Genomic DNA, 24,179 nt, shown 5'->3' on the forward strand with positions numbered 1-24,179 from the left:
GGGGACTGCAGCTGCAGGGGGAAAGGTTTACTCAAGGACTGATAGAACAAGTTTATTTAAAAGAATCACCAATGGTGGGTCTGGGTAGGAAGTAATGAGAAGTCAGGGAACAGTATTGGGTAGAGGTTAAACTAAATGACTCCAAAAACTGCCATGGACCTTATGAGACTGAATGGCATCGGGTGAGGCTGGCTGCAGGTAAACCTGTATGAGAAGCCAAACAAACCTGGGAAGGTGGCACAGGGAGCATGTGAAGATCTGGTAGGATAATCTTAGTGGCTGTTTACCAGGTACACGTGTATACCATAGGGATAAGCATTTCCAAGTGGACTGAATGTTGGCTAGTTAAGACCCTCTGCTTTGCTCTATCTTGGAGACACATGACCAATACTCGTTCTCCATCTCCCTGTCCAAGTGATTCTTACAGATATCATGTACTCCCCACCAGCAATAATTAATTCTGTCTTCCAAGAGAACTCATTACAGTTGGTTTAAGCTTTCTTAATTTTAGTCATAATGTATAGAAGTCTTGCTTCTCTCAAATTATAGCCAGGTCACCTTGATTGGATTTGGAGTATTATTCAAATGCTAATCAGATATTAAAATGTCATCTCTGGTTGTGTTATTGCTACAAATTACTGATCTCATTAATCACCGTTTGATTCTTTAAACTTTCATTCTCAGAATTCTTAAACCCAATTTGAAGGGTACCTTGTCCACAACCACTTTTAAATGCTGGCTGGCCTCTCCCAACCTTCTACCATGCTCTGGGAGCACTTCTCCTGCTATTACAGTATGCATGTGTTCAGGAAATGAAAATGAATTAAAAGAGCCTGAAAGAAACATAATTTAGAAGGTAAGTTTCCTATAATCAAAATGTAACATTATGAGCTCTGTAAATTAGAACAAATTACCGTGATTAACTTTAGTTTTGGAGTGCCTGTGTCAAGTCCCCAACAGTCCTCTTAAATTACTTCTGAAATAAGAGGGAGGAGGGAGTAAAAAAAGTCTATTGAACGAGTAGATCTAAGCAGATGCCCTCAGAGCCCTGGAGTAAATGTAGCATAGGTGGAAGACATGAAGAACGTAAACCCTGGGCTACTGCTGCTGAAGGCTGATTCATGAAGTAACTAGGAAGTATCATGTTGCTGTCTGAATGAGAGGTCTTCCTGTCAATAGGAGTTCACTTTTAAAAATTATTTAACACATTTCTTATTGATAAACTAATACATGCACATGGTAAAAGAAAAAATTCAAATTGTATCAAAGAAAATACAGTGAAAAAAATTCATCCTCTTAGAGGGTGTGTACACTTATAAATTTGCTTATAATTGCCACTTGTCCTTCAAAGAGATTGCATGCATTTACCTACAATTGCACCAAAAATACATACACTGAACATATCTATTTTCCCAAATTTTTGCAAGCACTGTGTCTTCAAACTTTGGGGTGTCTAACAGAGGAAAAATGGTAACTCATTGACTTATTTTTAATTATTTTATTATTCCTTATGTGAGATTGAGCATCTTTTCGTGAATTATTGGTCCTTGTTCTTTTCTTCCATTACCTTTGTTCATTTTCTGTTGGTTGCTGGCCTTTGCTTACTGGTTTATAATAGTTCTTCATGTATTATTATTAGCCCTTTGTCATGAGGGTGGCAAGATCTGGCAGTAGTGGACCAGCTAGAAGGCTACTTCAGGAATGAGGTGAGAAATAATGGTGACTTGAATTTTAAGATAATGGCAGTGGGGATTAATAGAAGGTTAATGAGGTAACATTGACAAGAGCTGGCTAATGACTAGCTATGGGAGTTAAGGAGGAGGTAATGGTCATGAATGACCCTAAGGTTCCAGCTTGGAAGACTTGGTAGATAATGGTGCCATTTTCTAGCGTTGGTAAGAGAGCAGGAGAAACCAGTTGGCTGGGGAAAGGAGGAAGGAATGGGAGATGATGAATTCAGTTTTTCACAGGTTGAATCTGAGTTTGGAGGTATGAGTAGTTGGATAGGAAGGTTTTGGAAGAGATCTGGGCTGGAGATAAAGATCTTGGAATAGACAGTATGGAGATAGTGTTCCTTTGTGTAGACAAGATGGCCTATGGAGAATATATCAAGTGAGAAAAAAAAGAAAATGTTGAGTTGGGAAGGTCCATAATAAAGACAGAACCCTTTTGAGAAACTCTGGGTACGTGTATTTCTCCTGCTTCCTTGTGGCATCGTTAACAAACAGTGTACACAGTTAGAAAAATGGTACAATGGGTTGGATTCATAGATGAAAACATAGCATGTAGAGAGTTCAGATGGGAAATGGTACCATGGATTCTATAGAGAGGTCAAAACTGAGAAGGAAACACCATGAATGTATGGAATGGAGTAACACAACTTGCTGGAAAACGGGTTAAATGAATTTAGGAGAAAGGAACAGGAAATGCACCCTGATCTGATCACTGGAATGCACAGGTCTCAACTGACCTGATGTGGTCAGATAAGAAACTTAGGAAACTTGACCGTGTTAGGGTCTGTAAAAATAATATATTGCCAGGAAAATAAGAGGCAAGATTGTTAATGGATAAGAATAAAATATTTAACCAGGAAACCTGTATAAAATTGTCAAGAGGATGATGAAAGGAAATTTCTGCCGCCAAAAGAGAAGGGACTTTATCCTTCTAGTGCCTTGCCTCATTTTAAATTATATAAGTTAGCAGAATTTGTCATTTTCCAAGGAGCAGTGACAACTCAAAACAAAATGCTTGCTCCAAAATCCTTCCACTAGACTCCATAGTTAAAGCTGGCAGCCAGTAATATTTATAACTTTATATATTCTTTGTCTTTCATAAATGCCATTCTTAGTTTCATGTTTCAACTTCTTTCTAATTTATCTGTATCATAACATTGTTCTTATTGTGACTGATAACTTACTGAGAGACGATATCATGTAATGTTTAACAACCAGGCTTCCTGAGTTTATATCCTGGTTCTGCCTCTGCCCTTTATATTCCAGGAGTTATTTAATCTCTCTGTGTCTCAGTTTCCTTTTTTTTTTTTTTTTTTTAAATTTTTTTGGCTTCATCGGGTCTTAGTTGCGGCACGTGGGATATTCGTTGAGGCATGCGGGATCTTTTGTTGTGGCACACAGGTTCTTCATTGCGGCACACACTCTCCTCTCGAGTTGTGGCGTGCGGCTTTTCTCTCTCGAGTTGTGGCGTGCGGCTTTTCTCGAGTTGTGGCGTGAGGCTTTTCTCTCTGTAGTTGTGGCGTGCGGGTTTTCTCTCTGTAGTTGTGGCGTGCGGGTTTTCTCTCTCTAGTTGTGGTGTGCGGGCTCTGTAGTTTGCGGCACACGGGCTCTCTAGTTGAGGAGCGTGGGCTCAGTAGTTGTGGCACATGGGCTTAGTTGCCCCGTGGCATGTGGGATCTTAGTTCCCTGACCAGGGATCAAACCCACCTCCCCTGCATTAGAAGGCAGATTCTTTACCACTGGACCACCAGGGAAGTCCCTCAGTTTCCTCTTTAAAGTGGCATAACAAGAGTACCTACCTCATTTTGTTCTTCTTTCGAGGATTCAATGAGCTAATGTATATAATTTTTTCAAATAGTCTCTGGCACATAGAAAGTGCTGTGTAAATGTCAAATTATCACCAATTATTTTCTATTATACATTCTTATAACTCACAATGACTTGGTGAAAAAGATATTTTACAGATAAGGAACAGAAAGTTTGTAAAGTTTAAGGAATTTATGTAATACCACACAATTTGCAAAGAACAGAGTGAGGATTCAAACCCGGGTCCCTCTCATACTCATTCTACTTTGCCACCGTCTTTCCCTTTATTTTAAAAATTATTACATCCACATGAGCCATTAATTCCTCATTCGTGTTCTCTAATTATGTAACTGCTGAGCACGTATAAGCAATTAATAAGTTTTTTCATTTAGTTCTAATAACTGTCTGCACGTCTTCTCACTCTTAAGTGAGTGCGGATCAGGCCGGGCCTCTGAAGTTCCCCGAGGCGTGATCCACAATCCAACTTGGTTTCCCCAGAAACGATGCATCCAGGAGTCATGCCAGCCGGTGTGGGACCCCAGCAACCTCCAGCATACACCTCAGAGGTCTGGCCCAGTAAACCTCTCTGAGATGCCTTCTTTTTGTGACATTCTATGTGGACGTTTTAGAGGCAGATATATGTCTTATCTCCAAAATTATTTTATCACCTGAGTCCAGTAATTCAAAAAATTTGGGTTTTAACCCAATTAAAATCTCTGGCTCCTGGATGATTTTCTGAATTCCCTTTTCTCTTACATGCCTTTTTCTCCTCTCTCCCATAACCTAAGCTTGATTCCTACAAGGCCCGGGACAGATATCACCCCCACCCCCTTCCAAAAGGAACAAAGGAGGAGATTCTGTTCAGAAAGTATAGAGATAGGAGAGATTTGGAAGGTGAGTTTTAGGAATAATAAAGACTCTGAAATCAGTTGGGCAAATCAGAAACGTTCAAGAGTGAGTCTCACCTTCTTTGACTTTCCAAGATTTCCATAGCCTTTGCTCAGTTATGCTATGTAAAAGAAGGCTTTTACAGATATAGTGATTCCCATTCATAATCAGTTTTAGGAAGATGTCTCTCTCAACTTCGTATCAGCAAAGTGCCCATGTAATAATATCGATACCAAAACCCAAAAAATCTGGCTTAGAGAAATCCTGCTCTGCCCTGAAGTCTCCAACAAATCGTCTGTCACTGCAGCACCACATCAATGAAACATACACAGAGTAGAAAGTTCATCAGGTTTTTGGTCATCTTTCATCTCACAGTAAAGATTTTAAAATTTTATTCAGAGAACTTGACATATGAGAGGCATGAGGTCAAATAAAAGTAAATCTTATAAATAAGAGACTTAGAGATAAAGAAACAAGACTTTATAAATATACAGACCTAAGAGAGACAAAATAGGGATGCTCCTATAGTTTTAGTCAACATCCAGTACACTGGACCTGTTACCTCCTTATCTTTTAGGTTTATGACAGGTAGGTGCCTAAGACAAAGAGAATATAGTCCACAAGAGAAAACCAGGAGCTCCAGTGGCTAAAGGCAAGACAGTTTGGTCCTCGGGCAGATGTTATTCAAATCTCTTAATAGTAGTCATATGTACGGGGATACTTTCTCCCTGTAAAAAAGAAAGCAAGCATGGAAGGCTGGAGTTTTATATTAGAGGCAAACCTGCATTCAGCTACAATGCATTCCTGAAAGTCACACAGGAAGGAACAGTCGTGAAAAATGAGTTCTCTCTGTTCCTCCTAAGAGCAGTAGCCCACAAATAACTCATTCACCATTAGTAACTCTCCTTCATTTTTAAGGCAGAATCCTGGTGTACTCATTCATTAATTCAACACTATTGTTAGGGGAACAATGACAGAAGCAAAAAGAGAAAAGGGAAGTGAATGGGATATTTCCCACCAACTTTCAGAGAGAGGGGAAATACAGAAGCAAAATAGGCCCAGGGCTTTGGAATAGACTATACTACTGTGTCTGTTAGGTTTGTGGGACTGAGATACATGTCAGAGGAACTGATACCATCAGTCACCAGATCCCACCGCATTCCAGTATACACCGGAAAGAATACATCCCAGGCCAAGGAATGACTGCAGAGTCTGCTTATTAGATCTGAGCCTGCAGGGGGAGGAGGGAGGAAGATGCTCCTGATGTGTCCTGAGAAAAGGAACAAGAGTTGTGCGTTTCCATTTCAAGATTCAAGGTTATTTTGCATCTCTGGGGCCATGACGATGAGACTCAAAAACTAAGAGCTAACACCACCTATTCCAAGAGCCTGCTGTGTATCAGGAGCCAGAAAAGAGGGATAGAGGAACATGGCTCCTGCCTGTGAGGGATTCGCAGTCTTGGGACAAGACTTAGATGACTTAAATCTGTTCATGGAGTGTATAATCTTAGATACATAAATGCTGGGTGGTGTAAGAAAATAAAGTATATGAGCTTTGGATTCAGAAAGAACGGATTTGAATTCTAACTCACGTGCTTATAGCCATGTCCTTGGTCAAATTCTTTGCCGTCTTGCTTCCCTCACACAGGAGGGGGACAGCAATAACAACTACCTTGCAGGGTTGAGGCAAGGACTTAATATGACGTATGTAAAGTGCCAGGCACATGGTAAGAGACTGATAAAGGGCAGCTATGCTTATTCAGCCTGTCACATCATAAAGCTGACGCCCGTAGCAGAGGGAGAGAAGCCTTACCAATAGGAACAGACACATCGATTGGGATGAAAGCTGTAAGTTCCTGAAGTGTGGTCTTTTTTCAAACACAGAGAAACTCCCACCTCCCCACCTTCTCTTGCCCCAAGCTACAACCTTCTCTTCCTGTGTTTCTTTAAATCTCCAAAGTGCCCAGAAGTGCCTGATACATTTGGCATTTGGTAAATATTACTGAATAATGACTTCTTTGTGGGGAAATACACCCTGCTTTAACTCACTTACTTGGGTACTTGCAGATGATTCTGAAGGGCTGGTTGTTCACATCTGTCTCTGTTATGTGGCAGACATATTTCTCATTTAACTTGACCGGGTATTTCAGGACAGAGAACACCCGGTAGAAGCCATTCATCTGCTCCTCCAGGACCTCCACGGTACTGTGGTTGCTGAGGTCCCTCTCTGCCCGATCCAGCCAGGTCACACTGGGCGTGAGGTACCAGCCCCTGGAGACGCACGTGGCCACATCCTCATCATTAATCTTATCAAACCGCACCTGGGGCGTTTCAGAGTCTGGTTGGAAAAAATAACAAAACAATTAGTTCCTTTTTTAATTCCAGCCCCAAGAGGATCAGGCTAGCAGAAATCTTGCCCTGAGTTTTTACATTAACCCTTATGTAGGCAACACATCTTGAGGTTCACCGTAGTTAAAGTTTTGATCCAGGCACAGCGAGAGAATATCAGGATACACACATATGCCTGCCCTCCAGGTCTCATCTACCGCTGCTGTCTTTATTTTTGGAACCTTCCTCTACATGAGGGGGTTCATTTCAGACTCTCTGCTGCACTCAGATAGCCCTGCTGAGGATCATAGAAGGAAAATGACTCTCAGCACCCCCCTGGCATCTCTTCCAACTCCTACCCAGAGGAATTCTGCCATGCCTCCCTCCACCTTTGTGAGATCTCTGATGAGGAAAAGACCACTCCCCATGTCATCCTGAAAAAGGTGAGGATCCTTGGGGCACTATGGAGATCCACTGGTCCCGTCCAATCTTACATTTTAATAGTGAGAAAATGAAACCTGGAAAATCTAAATGGTTTGTCCAGAGTCACACAATTAGAACCTGGGCCTCCTGACTCCCAGCACAGGGCTCTCTTCTCACCAAATCACACATCATATCTCAGAGTTTTCATGTAGGAGTCTTTTGGTTTTTCAGTCTTACAATTTGTTTAGTAAGTTTGGGATAGGACCAGGGTTTTGGATTTTGGTGTTTTTTTTTTTTTATGTTTTGTTTGCTTGTTTGAATGAATGAATGATGTAGTCAGGTACAGATTAACACCTTTGGTTCAGAGCAATATTTTTAGCTAAGATGAATTGACATTCCAAATACCTGACTCTCATAATGGGAATAAGAAGTACCTGTAATGATTTGAGTAGAAGAGAAAAAGTGAGAACACAAGAAGAGAAAACGTGTAGTTTATCTTTGTGAACAGAAACAGAGCTTGAAACCAAGTTAATCCAATAAATTCCCTTACCTTCTCCTATTAGCTTAATTGTACTTTTGCCTCTTCCATTTGGTGTGATGGCTGAGCATTTGTAGATAGCTTCATCCATGAAATCCACATTTCTTGATAAGAGTGATAGAGTCCACTCAGAAATTTCCTCCCAATCCATGGAGACTTTTCCCTCATACAAGGAGTTTTGGTCCTCTAGTTGCTCTGTGTTACTGCTAAACTGGCAAACCAGCTTCGAGAAAACTTCCAAAAAATCATAGTACCTAAAAAATTGGTAATATTCTTTATCATCCTCTACCTCATACTCCTGTCTTATGTCTTCTCTCTTCCAAGGAAACTCAAGATTTTCTGTGCCCTCCACAAAGGAGAAATGACAGGAAAGGGTAACATCAGTGAAAGGATGGGCCCGCAACTCTTCTATAGACACTGAGGATGTCAAAGAAGAAATGAAGTCAACAAAGTATTTGTAAAGACCAGTGAACACTGCATCAGGTAGGGTTTAATAACAGATAAAATAAATCACTCTAACTATGTCAAACAGAAAGAGGTTTAGTACAGGGAATTAGACATTTACAAAATCATGGGGAGCCTAGAGGAATGAGCCCAAAGAAGGTCACGGAAGGTAAGACGTGCAATGTCTTATGTATTAAGTCCTTCCCTGAATTATGCTCAGAACAACAGGCTGAGCTGGTCTGCCAGTGGAACTGCTGCCTCTGCCACATCAGGAAGCTGGTAAATCACGAAGTTGTCACTGCAGGTATTGGCTCCAGAGTCAAACTGCACCTGCTAGATTCACACTGGGAACAGAAAGGATGCCTCATGCACTATCACCATTCTCCTCACTTAAATCAGTTGCTAACTTGGTCCTTTAGCAAATGTATCTGATTGGCAGAGCCTACGTCATTTCCAGAACCCAAAATACAAAGGAATCTTGGAAATACAGTTTTTTACTCTGTAGTCTCAGCAGTTCAGGAAGGCATGTTAAAAAGGCAAAAATAGAATTTCAGTAAGTCAGTCTATTCTACCTGCCACAAATATCTACTGGTCTGGGCAGAGTTATCAACAGAAGGGGCTGAGGGCTATGGGGAATAGAGCCATTGCACTATGTACCGTTCATAGAATCATGACCTAGAATAGAATCCTGATATATTAGAGCTGAAAGAAAGCTTAGAGGTCATTTGATTCAATCTTTCCAAACTATTTTCCCCAAAGCCCACCTCATTGACAGCCAGGTAAAAGACCAAATCAGTGAGATCTGTATTCCTTTATCACTTCAATCAGAAAAATCCCTCTATAATTTAATTTATAAATGGGACTTCCAAGTAAGAATTCTTCTGTTAAGTGTCTCTGCTACTAAAAGACAAAATTGAAACCCAGGGAGCAATGTTGCTTGGGGTCACAAAGTAAGATACTGTTAGCACAACAGAAAGAAACAAGACGTCTCAGAATTTAAAAAGAACCTTTTGGGTCATAGTTATCAAACTTTTGAGCCTAAAAGACTTATTAAATTCCCAACTTGAGTAAGACAGAATAATGAAACTTCTGCATTATGAAAGTAGGGACTCCATCTTTTTTTTCTCCTAGAGACACTATGCAAGTAAGAAGCATCCTAAAGGAAGAACTTATCATATAAGCCTAAGTAAGGATATTGTTTGATATAATGAGGTGAGATCAAATAGAAGAAAGGAATACGTGAGGCACCAAGGAAAACCCAAATGGTGAAAGTTAATAGGCAAGGAAGCTTCTAAGCCATCAGCCCAGCAAAGAGCAGCCAGAGAGACATCTGGTAGGGGACATTCCAGCTGAATAATAGATGCAATCTGCTCATTTCAGCAGTGGCAACCACATGGCTAATGATGGCGCTGGGTATAGACTGTACACAGAGGGCAGAGACCATATCTTAACCACCCTGTTTCACCAGTGCCTAGCACAGGACTTGACACAGTAAGAAAACATCAGGTGTAATGGTAAATTTTATGTCAACTTGACTGGGTCACTGGGTACCCAGATATTTGGTCAAACATTATTCTGGGCATGTCTGTGATGAGATGAGATTTTTAGATGAGATTAACATTTGAATCAGTAGACTGAGTAAAGTTGACTGTTCTCTCCAATGTGGGGGGCCCTCATCCAATCAGTTAAAGGTCTGAAAAGAACAAAAAGACCAGCCCTCCCTTGAGTAATAGGGAACTCTTCCTGCCCAGCTGTTTGAACTGAGACTTTGGTCCTTTCCTGCTCAGACTTGAACTGAAATATAGGCTCTTCTTGGGTCGTGAGCCTTCGGACTTGCACCGGAAATATACCATGGGCTTTCCTGGGTCTCCAGCTTGGTCAACACTGTAGTTCTGGGGACTTCTCACCTCCATAATCACTTGATCTCTTTATATAGATTTTATTCTGTTTCCCTGGAGAACTCTAACTAATACGTTGGGTAACATTTAAGTTTTTCAATGTCCTAGGCGTATTCAAAGAGCTTTTCCTGAATTAATTCATTTAATCTGTATACTAACACCGAGGTAGGTACTGCTATTATTCTCAATGTACTACTGGGAAAACCAAGGCACAGTGAGTGAGGTGAAGTAAGTTGTTCAGGGACACACGGCTAGTGAGAAATAGGGCTATGATTCAAACCCAGACAGTTTGGCTCCAGAGCCCTCCATCTGAACTGGGTTCTGTCTTCTAACAGTAGGCACTCGTTCTAAGTTTGATGAATGAAAAAATGACTGATGAAATAAATGACTGAATGAATATAAAGGAAGACAGATGACAATGGAAAAAAAGGAGGCAGGGAGAAACAACTTGTCCACCCTTTGGAAGGATGGATTTGCATACCAAAAAAACTAAGTGCTTTCCTGCTCAGATTGTTATTTGTCTGACGTGGTTATAATCAAGAAGCAGTGGATTACAGGTACAAAAAAATCTTGGTAGATTTGTAAATCCAAGTTCTAGTTCTAAGTTTTCTTTATTAGTCATTTGGAATTGGGCAAGTCACTTAATCTCTCTTATGTTACAGTTTCCTTATGTATAATTAGGGTAAGAACACCTGCCCCAGGGCTGTTATGAAATACCTTGGGATCTTAGGGATTGTTTTTATATGACATGGTTTAGTCATTTTCCAGAGGGACAGAAGGAGTGGACCAGATGGGTGGATACCTTAGTAAACTGCCCCTCTTCCCAAACTCTCTCATAAAAATATGAGAGGTCCTTGATTCTAGCTTTTCAGTTTATATCCAGGAGGTCTTGCTACAGCTGTACACTTTCTGTCCCCATGGGAAAGGATCTCAGACTCAGGAATCCAAAGACTCTAGCCAATGAATCATGAAACAGGATCTGCCAATGATGTAATTGTTAATATAAAAGCCAACTTCTGAGTGATGTGTCTGCAGATGGTCCTACTTGAATCTGAATAACTCTTTTGTCTATTTCAATCTGTATTATTTCTAGACCTTTGTATCTTTAGCTTCCCAAGGCCTAAGAAGCTGAGGCAAAAGCTCAGCAAAAAGTTAATAATATGGGAAAACACTTTGAAAACTATAGAAAGATACTACATCTAAAGCACCTAATATAGTACCTAGCACCTAGTATTAGGTTGTCACTATTGCTATAAAATATAAGATATTATTAGAACTAACACAGCTCTCTCTTTCTCACTTACATATATACCCATTCCTTTAATCTGTTTGATTGGGTTGTTCCTAACTATGAGTGGATTACCATCTCACTTTGCCTTACTGCTCCCTTCTACACACACACACACACACACACACACACACACACACAGAGGAACCAAGCATCAAAAGAAAAGAGCCAGTAAATATAATCTGGGTGGACCAGGCCTTGCACTAACTCCTAAGTAGATCTCTGGATGCATCTCCTGAGGATGCCTTCCAGCTTCTGCCAGCTTTAAGAGACTGGCAGAACTGCCATATGTCTCTGAGACACTGCATATACCTAAAACCGATTAATGTGTTTGACCACTTTTTGAGTAGTTATATTGCAGGTTTGGGATATTTTTTTTTAAAGAAATTTTTGCATATATATTTTTGGCTAGCTGAATTACATTAACATTATCAACATCTATATACTATTCATCTCAACATTTTTGAAGAAATGAGTATAAAAATTATACAAACTCTGTGTTGACTGCCCATCCAGATTTTTCAGGACAGACCTGCTCTCAAATATTCTGTGATGCTATACTCTGAATCAGCACTAATCAGGCACTTGAAGTGGGGAGGACTGTCTAGATTTTTTTTAATTGGGGGAGTTCAAATTATAGATGTGAATAAGTGTAGTTATCCAGATATGGCCTCAAATGGGCAATTCAAATTGGCAGTGGGGGTGGGAAGGCTTTTCTCATTTAAAAACATGAAAATAGAATAAACAAGAATGCTTTACAATTTGGGTCTATTTGCCCATCTGTCTTCACCATTTCCTGTTAAACAAATATAACATTGTTACTCCCATCTAAAAAAAATGAAAAGACTGAGGTTCAGAGAGATTAAGTAATTTGCTTGTTTTTTTTTAATCTCCAAATCACTATTTCCCTCACTATCCCCAAAGTTTTCTCAGAAATACCCACAAAGATTTTTTGAAAAGTGACTCATCTACATTATGAATAAGTAGAAGTATGTTGACAGTCACCAAAAAGAAAGACATTCTGTAAGGAACAAAAAGAAAGGGAGAAAATTTGCTTCAGCTGAGAAACAGTGTGAAGCAGCACAACGCTGCTGGGTCCAAGGAAGGCCCCACCAACAGGCTCCACCACCAGACTCCACGCCCACCAGATGCACTCTTAGCAGACAGAGGCTTCCAGCACTTCAACATTCTGTGTGGGATTGTCCACTGAGTCAAGTTCACCCGGGCTGATTCTATGCAGATTTGTTTGACTTGCTATATGAACCTGGAGCTCTATTTCTGTAATATGCAAATCTATCTCTAGAGGTGAGTCACATTGGAATTCATCTGGATCAGACTTAGCCCTGACATGATGTTTGAGGGATCAGTGACAGCTTCCCAAGCAATTGTCATTGACCTTTCTGGATGTTGCTTGGGGAAAGTCAGCAGTGGGGGAGATATAACTAGTAGATATACAGATGTATCTGGGAAGTTATGGAGCGATGCTTCCCCAAACAGAGAAAAATAACCAAGAGACAGTACTAAACACGTCTGCCCTGCCAGGGCTGCACATTAATGGAAATGGTACTAACAAGCCTGGGACATCTCTGGAGGCGGTGGGAGAAAGGTATCGGGGAACAGTCAGCCCCTTTAAGAAGCTCTGACATAAATGTACATCTACAGCAGGTAAAGGCAATCTTATGGTCTGGATGCTGCCTCCCTCTCTGGTCTCATCTCTCACTACTCCCCCACACCTCAAGTTCCACCAGTGTCATCCCTGAGTCATGGTGCTGTTCAAAGCCTCCTCGCCTGGCACATCCCCCATCACGACCGCCCTCATCTGCCCTCCACTACTCACTTAACATTCAAAATTCTGCCTCTTCCTATAATCTGTTAAGGAGAAAAATAAAACTCCACAATCCCCCAGGTCCGTGATACATTATAATAATAGCTACTATAGATCAAATGTTAACAAATGCCAAATTTAATCTTCAAAATAAGCCTATAAAATGGGCACTATTATTATCTCCATTTTTTCTCTTTTTTACTATCTCCATTTTATAAGTGAGGAAAATAAGGCATAGAGAGGGTAAATAATTCATCAGGGGCACACAGAACAAAGACACTCATCTTTCAGGTTAGCCGAAACCTGTCACGTCACCTAAATTCTGTCTTGACAAACCCCTGCACTGTCGCCACATACCATGGGAAGTCCCATCACCCAGGGTGCCCACCAAAAGAACAGGAAGCTCCTGGTCGATGAAGCAGATGGCTTGTGGAATATTACAATAAGTCTCTTTCCTAGAGGCCTATTGGACCCTGGAGAATATGTGCTCTGTGGGTTGAATATTAACAGATACAGAATTCTTCAGAAGAACAAGAGGATAGAGGAGCCCCTGCCAGCAGATGTCCAAGTAAAGCATTTCTGGGGTCATTGGGACAAGTGGAAAGATTCTTTGCCAAAAGTATATACTCTGACTAGGAATATGACTAGTGATTGACAACAACTACTGATTTAGAAAATATTTCTCTGTGGTATATGTAGGAAAAAATTTTAAAGACATATCTAAAATAATAAAAAATATAAAAGGTAATATGCCAGATAGCAGCTACTAGAGCTACAGATAGTCAATAGAGACTGTAGTCAAATGTCATAGAGATAAGAAGTTGTAGGAATATAAAATGCCTTTTCAACTCAATGAAATTTCATTATCTATTTTCAAGATTGAAAGTTTTGCATCATTATTAAAGACATAAATCCTAAAGCCTTCCCAATTCCCCCACCTCAGTGAGATATAATCTTTGCTCCTCCATAATTCCACTGTATTTTGTACTTTTATGCAGTACTCTCACACATTTAATAGAGCGTATTTTTTAATGATTCTAGTAGTAACACATAGTCATTGTTTTAAAATGTTAGAAAAATGGAAAAGAATAAAGAAGAATACTACAACCACTTTTAAGTCCATCCAGACAACCACTGCTACCATTTTGGTAGTACGTACACATACTCAGTATGTGTAATTTTTTTTTTTTTTTTTTTTTTTTTTTTTTTGCGGTACGCGGGCCTCTCACTGTTGTGGCCTCTCCCGTTGCGGAGCACAGGCTCCGGACGCGCAGGCTCAGTGGCCATGGCTCACGGGCCCAGCCGCTCCGCGGCATGTGGGACCTTCCCGGACCGGGGCACGAACCCGCATCCCCTGCATCGGCAGGCGGACTCTCAACCACTGCACCACCAGGGAAGCCCAGTATGTGTACTTTTTAAGAGAACTAAATTTGTATACAGTTTAGTGTCCAGTTTAATTTTCCTCTTGACACTGTTTTGTGAGCATTTCTTCATCATTAAAAATATCCCTATAATCTGGTCTACTCTGTTTTATAGTTATGTGTGTGCATATCTTATCATGCCTACTAGACTGTAAGTTCCCTAAGGGCCTGCCTAGGTCCTCTTTGTCTTTCATATGTCCATCATTGTGTTCCATATGTCGTAGAGGCCCAATACGTGTTTAATGCATTAACTAAATTAAATTTAATTTGGTGTAACATTCTTACAAATTTTCACTCTATAACAGAAAAATGAAAAAAAAAAGAAGAAATTCATACACTACTAAAGATGAGCATCAACTATGCCAAAGCAGAAAATTCCAGCAGTGCAGCCCGGTATTGTCTCCAGGGCTTGTACCCTTTTCACCTCTCGTCTACGGAAAAACTATGAGAAGACTATGAACTAGCTTGATATAGAGGCACATGTGTAAAGGGACCACATACAGTTGGAGTAGATACCTAACTACTTCAGTCACATTATCCAACATTTGACTCTCCAGTTCACAATCAAGGCCAACACTTTCTCGCAAATAGTCTATTTATTGAAAGAGCTTACCTGTATCACAGCTGGTCCCTCTGATCAGCCAGGTGAGAAGCAAGTGAGGTGGAGTCAGCATGTCTTTCAGAGGGATGGTTGTGTGGCAGTCCCCAGAGAGAAGGCTTGGTGATTCTGTTATTACCAAGCTGTTGCAGCAAAAGCTCAGCAAAGAACCTTGTGAGATTTAATATTTCTAATGGCTATATTTGTTGGCTAAAAAGTGCTTGCAAGGCATTATGGCTGAAGAGCGGAACTAGTAGAACACCATAATGTCCAATATTGGAGAATCATTCTACACGCAGTTTTTAAAAGTCACATTTTTGGAGAATAATAACACGGAAAATGCTCACTATACAATTTTTAGTGAGAAAAATCAAAATACAAAACTTAATGTATGTTTATACACATGCATAATTTCAACTTTGTGGGAAAAAATATGTGCACATAGAAAAGGGAGGAAATACACCAAAACGTCAGCAGTGGCTACTTCTGAATGGTCAGATTATGTGTGATTTTAGTTGTTTTCATTACACAGCTCTGAATTTTCTGTAATGACCTTTTACATTTACATTACAATAAATACTTTATAACTGGAAAAAATAATGAAATGGACAGACAGAACTTACACACATAATGCGGTTCAGAGAGTGAGGGTACAGGAAGGAGAGCAAATGAGATTTATTCTCTATTCTCTTCCTCTTAGGGATGAGTACGGCTTGTGTCTCCTGTTTAAAACCTTTCTGATTAACCTTTAAGCTCAAGTTCAGTGGTGGCCAGCTCTTTATTAGGGTGCCTTTCCCTCTCCCATCACCACAGCAAATGAATTACTGGGTCTGGGTCTCAACTGGATTGCCCTAGTTCTTACACTCAGCATGCAACCCAGGTGAACTACAGACAAGGGTTTGAGGGAACACTTGGCAAGTAAGATAAAGACATAAACAGGAGGTTTCCTGCTGGGGATCAGTGCCAGAGGCATCTGGATCCCTGACCTCTTCTGACTGCTAATGAAGCAGTTAGTTCCTCCCTTTGCATCTCCAGAACCTCTCAGTTCTAATCATCTTTAGTGGTTGAGTGAAGGCAACACCCATGACATGTCGAAGTGAACTTAAAGCTACACCCACAAACATGAACTGTTGAAGAATGTCGTTTTTTTTTTTTTTTGAAAGCTCCTACAACATCTAACATAGAGTTTTTATGCAGTTGCTCAATAAAATAACCCTGGAATGGAACATAATGGAATGAAATAATTGTGATCAGTTCATATCACTTCTCTAATTCCTGTTATGGGGCTTGAGGCTTTGTCTATTGGGCTGGCCAAAAAGTGCCTTCGGTTTTTAAGTAAAAGTAAAAGACACATTTTTCATTTTCACCAAGAACTTTATTGAACAACATATTCACCCTTTTGTTTCACTACCTTCTGCCATTTTTCAGGCAACTTCAAAATTCCATCTTCCCAAAACTTTTTACCTTTTTGAGCAAAGAACTGTCCCAGGTGCCTTTTACAGTCTTCCAGGGAATTGAAATTTTTCCATTGACAAAATTTTGTAAAGACTGAAGTAAATGGAAATCCGAAGGTGCAATGTCTGGTGAATGTGGTGGATGAATCAGAATTTCCCAGCCAAGCTGTAACAGTTTTTGCCTGATCATCAAAGAAACATGCGGTCTTGTGTTATGCTGATGGAAGATTATGTGTTTTCTCTTGACTAATTCTGGATGCTTTTCGTTGAGTGCTGCTTTCAGTTGGTCTAATTGGGAGCAGTACTTGTTGGAATTAATCATTTGGTTTTCTGGAAGGAGCTCATAATAGAGGACTCCCTTCCAATCCCACCATTTACACATCACCTTCTTTGGATGAAGACTGCCTTTGGTGTGGTTGGTAGTGGTTCATTTCGCTTGCCCCACGATCTTTTCTGTTCCACATTATTGTACAGTATCCACTTTTCATTGCCCATCACACATTTGTTTTAAAAATGGAACATTTTCCTTACATTTCAGTAGAGAATCGCCCTCGGAAGTACAGTCAAGTAGGTTTTTTTCACTTAAACTTATGTGGAACCCAAACATCAAAGCAATTAACATAACCAAGCTGGTGCAAATGATTTTCAGCCCTTGATTTGGATAGGATGTTTTGAGTATGTCAGCTATCTCTCACATGGTATAACATTGATTGTTCTCAATTAATGTCTTGATTTGATCACTATCAACTTCAACTGGTCTACCCTAAATCTCCAGCATGAAACTTCACAAACCACTTTTGACACATTCGATCAGTCACAGCACCTTCTCCATACACTGCACAAATCTTTTTTTTTTGCGTTTTGGTTTCATTTTCACCTTTGTTGAAATAATAAAGCATAGTATGCTGAAATTGTTGCTTTTTATCTTCCATTTTCAAAATGAAAATGGCTACACAAAAATTCACCAATTTTGATGTCTTTTTTTAAATGCACGCTGATATGACAGCTATCACATACAATCTAACAAAATTGTTTTGAATGAAGTTAAAGACAACTAAGTGCAACTAGAGCCATCTTACAGAAAAAGATGAACGAACTTTTCGGCCAACCCAATACATTTGATTTCCCCTCTGCGGCAGAGGAGAAACATCCTGATGTTACTACAGTCTTGAGAAATGGGGAAGAATACTTTGTCTTCATATATAAAGCTCTTTCTACAGGTGCCACACTCCATAGACTCCCCCAAGCCTGGGAGTTTTTCATGCGTGTCTACACAAGCTAATAAGGAAATGGGATTTCGAGCTTCCAGTAAGGAAAGAACTAGAGATGCTCTCTTCACCTGGTATTCATACCTCTCCCATCATGATCTAGACCAGCTTATCATTTCAAGCATTACCCTTCCTTTATACAAAATAATAACAGTACACCTTAGATTTGGGGGGCAAAGTTACAATTTAAAATATTTTCTCCCATTATTCTCCAAAGTACACCAATACCAGGCTATCGAAACCACCAGCACCAAGCACCTCAGCCGTCAGACCCTTCACCGTTTCCCAGACATAAGCTTTCCTTCTTGTTTTTGCCATTCTTTCTCAAGAAATACCTTCTTCGTTTCTTTCTCTCCAATTTCGTATGCCTCATCCCATCTCTACCAAAACCCCACCACCCAATGAAGGCTTTCCTAACTGCAGGAGCCTGAAATGGTCTCTTTCCTCTGAATTTTCATAGTATTTGTTTAGGCCTCTATTCGACAGTTACCAAATGCTACTTAATATTTTAATTGCTTTGGGTTTATAACAGCTTTATTGAGATAAAATCCACATATCATACAATTCATCTAGTTAAAGTGTAGAATTCAATGGTTTTAGTATATTTACAGAGTTGTACGACCCCCATCACAATCAACTTTAGAATATTTTTATCACCCCAGAAAGAAACTCTGTACCAGTCACTCCGCATTCCCCCCTCTCTCCAGCCCCTGACAAACATTGATCTATTTTTTGTTTCTATAGATTTGCCTATTTTGGACATTTCATTTAAATGGAATCATATATCATGTGGTCTTTTGTGACTGGTTTCTTCCACTTATGTGTTCTCTCATAATGTTTTCAAGATTTACCCACGTTGTAACACATATCAGTACTTCATGTTTATTGCTAAATATTCTATTTTATGGATAAACACGTTTTTTAATCCATTCATCAGTTGATAGAAATTTGGCTTGCTTCCACTTTTTGGCTATGATGAATAATGCTGCTATGAACATTTGTGCACAAGTTTTTGTTGGATATATTTTTTTCGGTTCTCTGGGATACATACCTAAGAGTGGGATTGCTGGGTCATACAGTAATTCTATTTTTTTAACCTTTTGAGGAACTATCAGACTGTTTTCCGAAGTGGCTGCACCATTTTACATCCCCACCAGCAGTGTATGAGGGTTCCAATTTCTCCACATCCTCGTGAGCACTCATTATCTATCTTTTGGTTTTAGCCATCCTAATAACTGTGAGTGGTATCTCTTTGTGGTTTTGAAACCGTGCACCTCAGATTGGGACTTGAACCCATGTGCTGGGACTTGAACCCGGCCAAAACTCACAGTCTTCCAACTGAGATCACACACCTGGTTTCAGGACTTAATGAAGCTCAGGCTCTTGATGTCTCATTGCAGAAAGAATTCGGTGAGAGACAAAGTGATAGGTAAGAAGTGGATTTATTTAGATAGAAACACACTCCACAGACAGAGTGTGGGCCACCTCAGAAGGTGAGAAAGGCACCAGGGTATGGGGTTTTCAGTTTTCATAGGGATGGGTAATCTCATAGGCTAATGAGTGAGAAGAGTATTCCAGCTATTTTGGGAAGAGGCGGGCATTTCCAGGAATTGGGCCACCGCCCACTCTTTGATCAAGGTTGGTCTTGGAACTGTCACGGTGCCTGTGGGTCATTTAGTGTGCTGATGTGTTACAGTGAGGTATACTGAGGCTCAAGATCTAGTGGAAGTTGACTTGTCTGCCATCTTGGACCCATTTGGTTCTAATCAGTTTATGTCATGTCCTTGGGCTATGTCATTCTTTCAATGCCCTGCCCCCTTCCCTCCTGTTTCAGTTTTGATTTGCATTTGCTAATGATATTGAGCATCTTTTCATGTACTTATTGGCTATCTGCAAATCTTCTTTGGAGAAATGTATATAGATTTTTTGCCCAATTTTAAATTGGATTATTTGGGATTTTATGGGTTCATGTTTAGTCTGTTACTATACTATAAATCCCTTGAAGGCAGTGATTGTATTTCAACAAAATCATAAACTTTGGAGTCATATTCTACTATGCTGGTATCCAGCCCCTTCATAACTGTGACGTGGCAAGTTACTTAATTTTTCCACACCTCAGTTTTCTTGTCTGTAAAATGGGGATAATACCTTACAGAATGAGTATGAGAATTAAATAAAATAATGACTACAAAGCCTCTAGGACAGTGCCTGGCACTGAGAAAACACTCAATAAATGTTAGCCATTATTTTTGGATATACATCTTTAATGCATAGTTCAGCTTCTTACACATAAGACGTGCTCAATAAGTATTTACAAATGAATAAATTGGGGACTAGAAGTATTTTAGCTTGTTTATAGTTGATGTTATGACTAGCTATCTATGAAAAGGTAAAACAACCCAAATATGGAACATAGGCTGAACAAGTGGATAAAATTTAAAAGATGTATATACACTACCAAATGTAAAATAGCTAGCTAGTGGGAAGCAGCTGCATAGCACAGGGAGATTAGCTCTGTGCTTTGTGACCACCTAGAGGGGTGGGATAGGGAGGATGGGATGGAGACGCAAGAGGGAGGAGATATGGGGATATATGTATATGTATAGCTGATTCACTTTGTTATACAGCGGAAACTAACATACCATTGTAAAGCAATTATACTCCAATAAAGATGTTAAAAATAAATAAAAGTTGCATAGCTACTCAAATTCCCAAAACAATCACCAAGGAAAACACCTCAACTGGTGTGAGAAAACCCCTACATGAAGTGAATTCAATGGAAGTAGTCATGAGGATGCTTTTATATCTCTCACTGAAAGACACCCAGATCCAAAAATATCATGTCATTATTTGAATCTTCAAAATAAAGAGAGCCCATACTTCAGTAAAGACTCATTTGGGGAAAGGTATTGAGGAAAGCTTAATCTACCAATTAATACTGATCTGTCAATTCTATAGCAAGAATACACTGAAGCAGAGGAAGGAACCTGCTACTAACCAAACTGTAGACCTTAAATTACAAAACTGTCTGCAGATTCACTCTAGGCTCCTGTAAACATAGAGGCGGACTGCTCCTCATGATGGATTGAAAGATTACAGCTCCCTCTGCCTTCAATGCTGCCTGGAACAGAGAGTAACTGTTGTTTGATATTTGGACTACAGCTGGTAGGTAGATGGCAGAACTTTAAACCATCCCAGGCCAGACTGGATAAACCACTCTGAGAGTGACTCAGCAATAGTAATAATCCAAAACCCTGCATGCCAGGATAAGCAATTGTCCTTCATCTGATAATGAAGAGACATGGGGTTAGGAGAGGTAGGAGAAAGATGGCTTGAAATAATAAAAGCAGTGCTTCATCAGAGGTAGCTGGAATGGAGGTAGGAGTCCAGTTTAGGAGGGATGAGGTCTTGATATATAACTTGAAGATAGACAGGGTAATAGGCATAAATCTTGGATGTCAAGACCAAGGGCAAGGAGAGTTCACACCAACCTCTCAAATTCTAATCCCCCAAACACTGCCTGGCCCAGAACAGAAAGCCACGGTTTATGCAGTAAATTGTGCCATCATAGTAAAGGTTGTTCTCAACTTTGTTCATCTTTACCCTGATCATGATCTAAAAAGGGGGAGAGGGTAATAGTTATAACAATAACTGCTATTACTATTATTGCTAATAATAGTCACTACTTATGGATTATTTACTTCATGCTACATACCTACTAAGCTGAACTCTTTAGATTTAACCCATATAATGACCCCACAAAACAGATAATAATCAGATAATGAGATCAAGGCTTAAAGAGATTAAGTAACAAAATCAAGATTAAATAAGAGAAATTTGATTTCCAGAGGTGGGATTTGAAACCTATATGTGATAAAAGCCAAAGCCCACGCTTTATATACTTAGTACACTGCCTCCTGGCTAGTATGGTTTATGAAAGGATTCTTCACTCAGCTTATTCTTGTTTCTTCTGCAGTCAGTTGGGCAATAGTGGCCATCCTAGTCAGGTATACCAAAGCCTATTCATGCATTTATTTTCTTCACTTACTATTTACTGAGTGTCTACTATGCCTCAGGGGTGGTGCCAAGGTAAATAGACACAGCTCCTGCCCTCAGGAAACCTGGACAGGGTGGCTGAAGGAGGACCTGCTCTTCATTTGGTCTCCCTTTTTTTCAGTAACACTCTAGTCAGGAGACTTATCCTGAAACAGTCAGTTTGACCCAAAAGTGACTCAATGGTGAAGTTTTGATAAGTGTGCAAGTGTGCCATGTTTCTTCCCAACTCCCTGTAATCCATCTCCCTTTCCCTAGATAACTCATCATGTCTCCTTTTCCCTTTACACTTTCTGGTGCCCCAACTGCATCCATCACTGTGAAGGTTCACAAGCCACCAAAGCTCCTTCACCTCCCAGGGAGTTTTCAAAACTCTCCAAGCTCACTGGACAGTTTCAAGGCCCACTGTAGTGTTGAGGGATGCTGCTTTATTTAGACCCACCTGGCTTCAACAAAGAGATGCACCCATGGTAGCTGAGATAGAGAGGGTTCTTATAATGAGCAATGGGGGGGGCGGGGATCCTCCCATCACTCTCAACATATCTCCAAAACTTTCTACCAGGTAGCTTTATTCTCTAATACTGAGACTATTTCTATCTCTTCCCCCTTAATTTCACCAATTTGTGACGTTAACTCTATTTCTGAATCATATTTGAATTATGTTTTCTCATTTTACATTACATTCCCGTCAGTTTATTTTTATCACAGACACATACACATTTTTAAAAGCATAAAACTGGGTCTTCCCTGGTGGCGCAGTGGTTGAGAGTCCGCCTGCCAATGCAGAGGACACGGGTTCGTGTCCCGATCCGCGAAGATCCCACATGCCGCGGAGCGGCCGGGCCCGTGAGCCATGGCCGCTGAGCCTGCGCGTCCGGAGCCTGCGCTCCGCAACGGGAGAGGCCACAACAGTGAGAGGCCCGCGTAACGCAAAAAAAAAAAAAAAAAAAAAAAAAAGCATAAAACTATATTACTTTACACATTTGCAATTTTCACATATTAGGTTCCTGCCAGAATGTAATCTTGATCCAAAATAAGGAAGGTCTCATTTTTAAAAGGGCCCTTTCAAAACAGGCTTCAAATTCAGGACACTCCAGCGGTTTTAAAAACATTCCATCCCTGGTTTAAACTCACAATGTGTAACCTCCCACAGCTATAACTCAATCAGAAATTAAGGTGAAGTTTGGCAGGGGGTGGGGGGCGGTAAGAAGCATAAAGTTTCTCACACTAACTGGAAAGAAAAAAGTTACTTTATCCTCCTTTTTAGGAAGAAGGCAATTTAATGGCATCGGTTATACACAATCTTTTAACGTTTTTGTGCATGACTTTGTAAAAAATACGCTGAATATTTTCATTTCTATTAATGACTTTTCAACATTATAAAAAGTAATTTCAGAAAAGACTGAATTTAGGGCAAGGCAAAAAATATGTTAATTAGAAGTACTGAGTTAAAGCCAGAGTGTGGATTTTCCCAGTTACATTGTAGTTTTAACCTGAACTAAAATCTCAATGCTTTCTGCCTTCTTAAACTGATCAATTAATCTGAGCTATCTCAAATTAACGAAAACTTCTCCATGGCCCCCAAATTCTTTTCTAGCCACTAAAACAAACCAAAAAACCACAGAAGTGCTTCTACAGCTAAAATGGCGAAACGTCCTTATTTGACACCTCCTTTTAAAACGGTTTTTTAAAAAAAATGCTGTAGGGCAAGCAGGGCAACGATTATACATATTTTATGGATGGAGAAACTGAAATCAAATCCCATATCTGAGGAAACAAGGCTATTTAACAGCTGAACCCGAGGTAAAATCCAAGAGTTCTGATTTCTAGTCCAGCTGCCTTCGCACTTCAAAGTCGGCTTGGTTAATCCCGGGACTTGAAATTCCTGGGGCTTGCTGTCATGGAGCTGAATCACCACTAAATTCCTGTGTTCTTGCTTAATCCCTTAGACCAGGGGCCCCACTCCTAAACTGGAAACCAAGAGGGCGGGGCACCGTGACGCGCGAATTCTCAACGCCAAATAGCAAAACTGTCCTCGGGCTGTTTACCGAGGCGGTCCTGGACTCCGGGGACAGGTCACCAGACTCCAGGGACCATAAGCCGCGGCTACCCAAACCCGGCCGCGTTCAGAGGGTAACTGGGGGCCGCCTGGTCTCCGCCCCCGCCGGCAAGCCCGCTCCGCGCCGCGGGCCGCGTGAAGCGGAGCCCAGCCCCC

The 24,179-nt window shown here is 40.4% G+C and overlaps 1 long non-coding RNA gene across 2 annotated transcripts; it reads left to right on the top strand.

Annotated features, from left to right (window-relative positions):
• The first annotated feature begins 710 nt into the window (after positions 1–710).
• Positions 711–15,691, top strand: LOC132520585 (uncharacterized). Of its 2 annotated transcripts, none has more exons than XR_009540576.1 (3): positions 711–856; positions 8,040–8,198; positions 14,897–15,691. It is a non-coding gene; the product is annotated as an uncharacterized LOC132520585 (long non-coding RNA). The 2 variants fall into 2 exon arrangements; XR_009540577.1 differs by lacking the exon at positions 14,897–15,691 and adding an exon at positions 12,270–12,362.
• The last annotated feature ends 8,488 nt before the right edge of the window (positions 15,692–24,179 follow it).

This window comes from Lagenorhynchus albirostris, chromosome 5 (genome assembly GCF_949774975.1).
Source record: "Lagenorhynchus albirostris chromosome 5, mLagAlb1.1, whole genome shotgun sequence".
Taxonomy (NCBI): Eukaryota; Metazoa; Chordata; class Mammalia; order Artiodactyla; family Delphinidae; genus Lagenorhynchus; species Lagenorhynchus albirostris.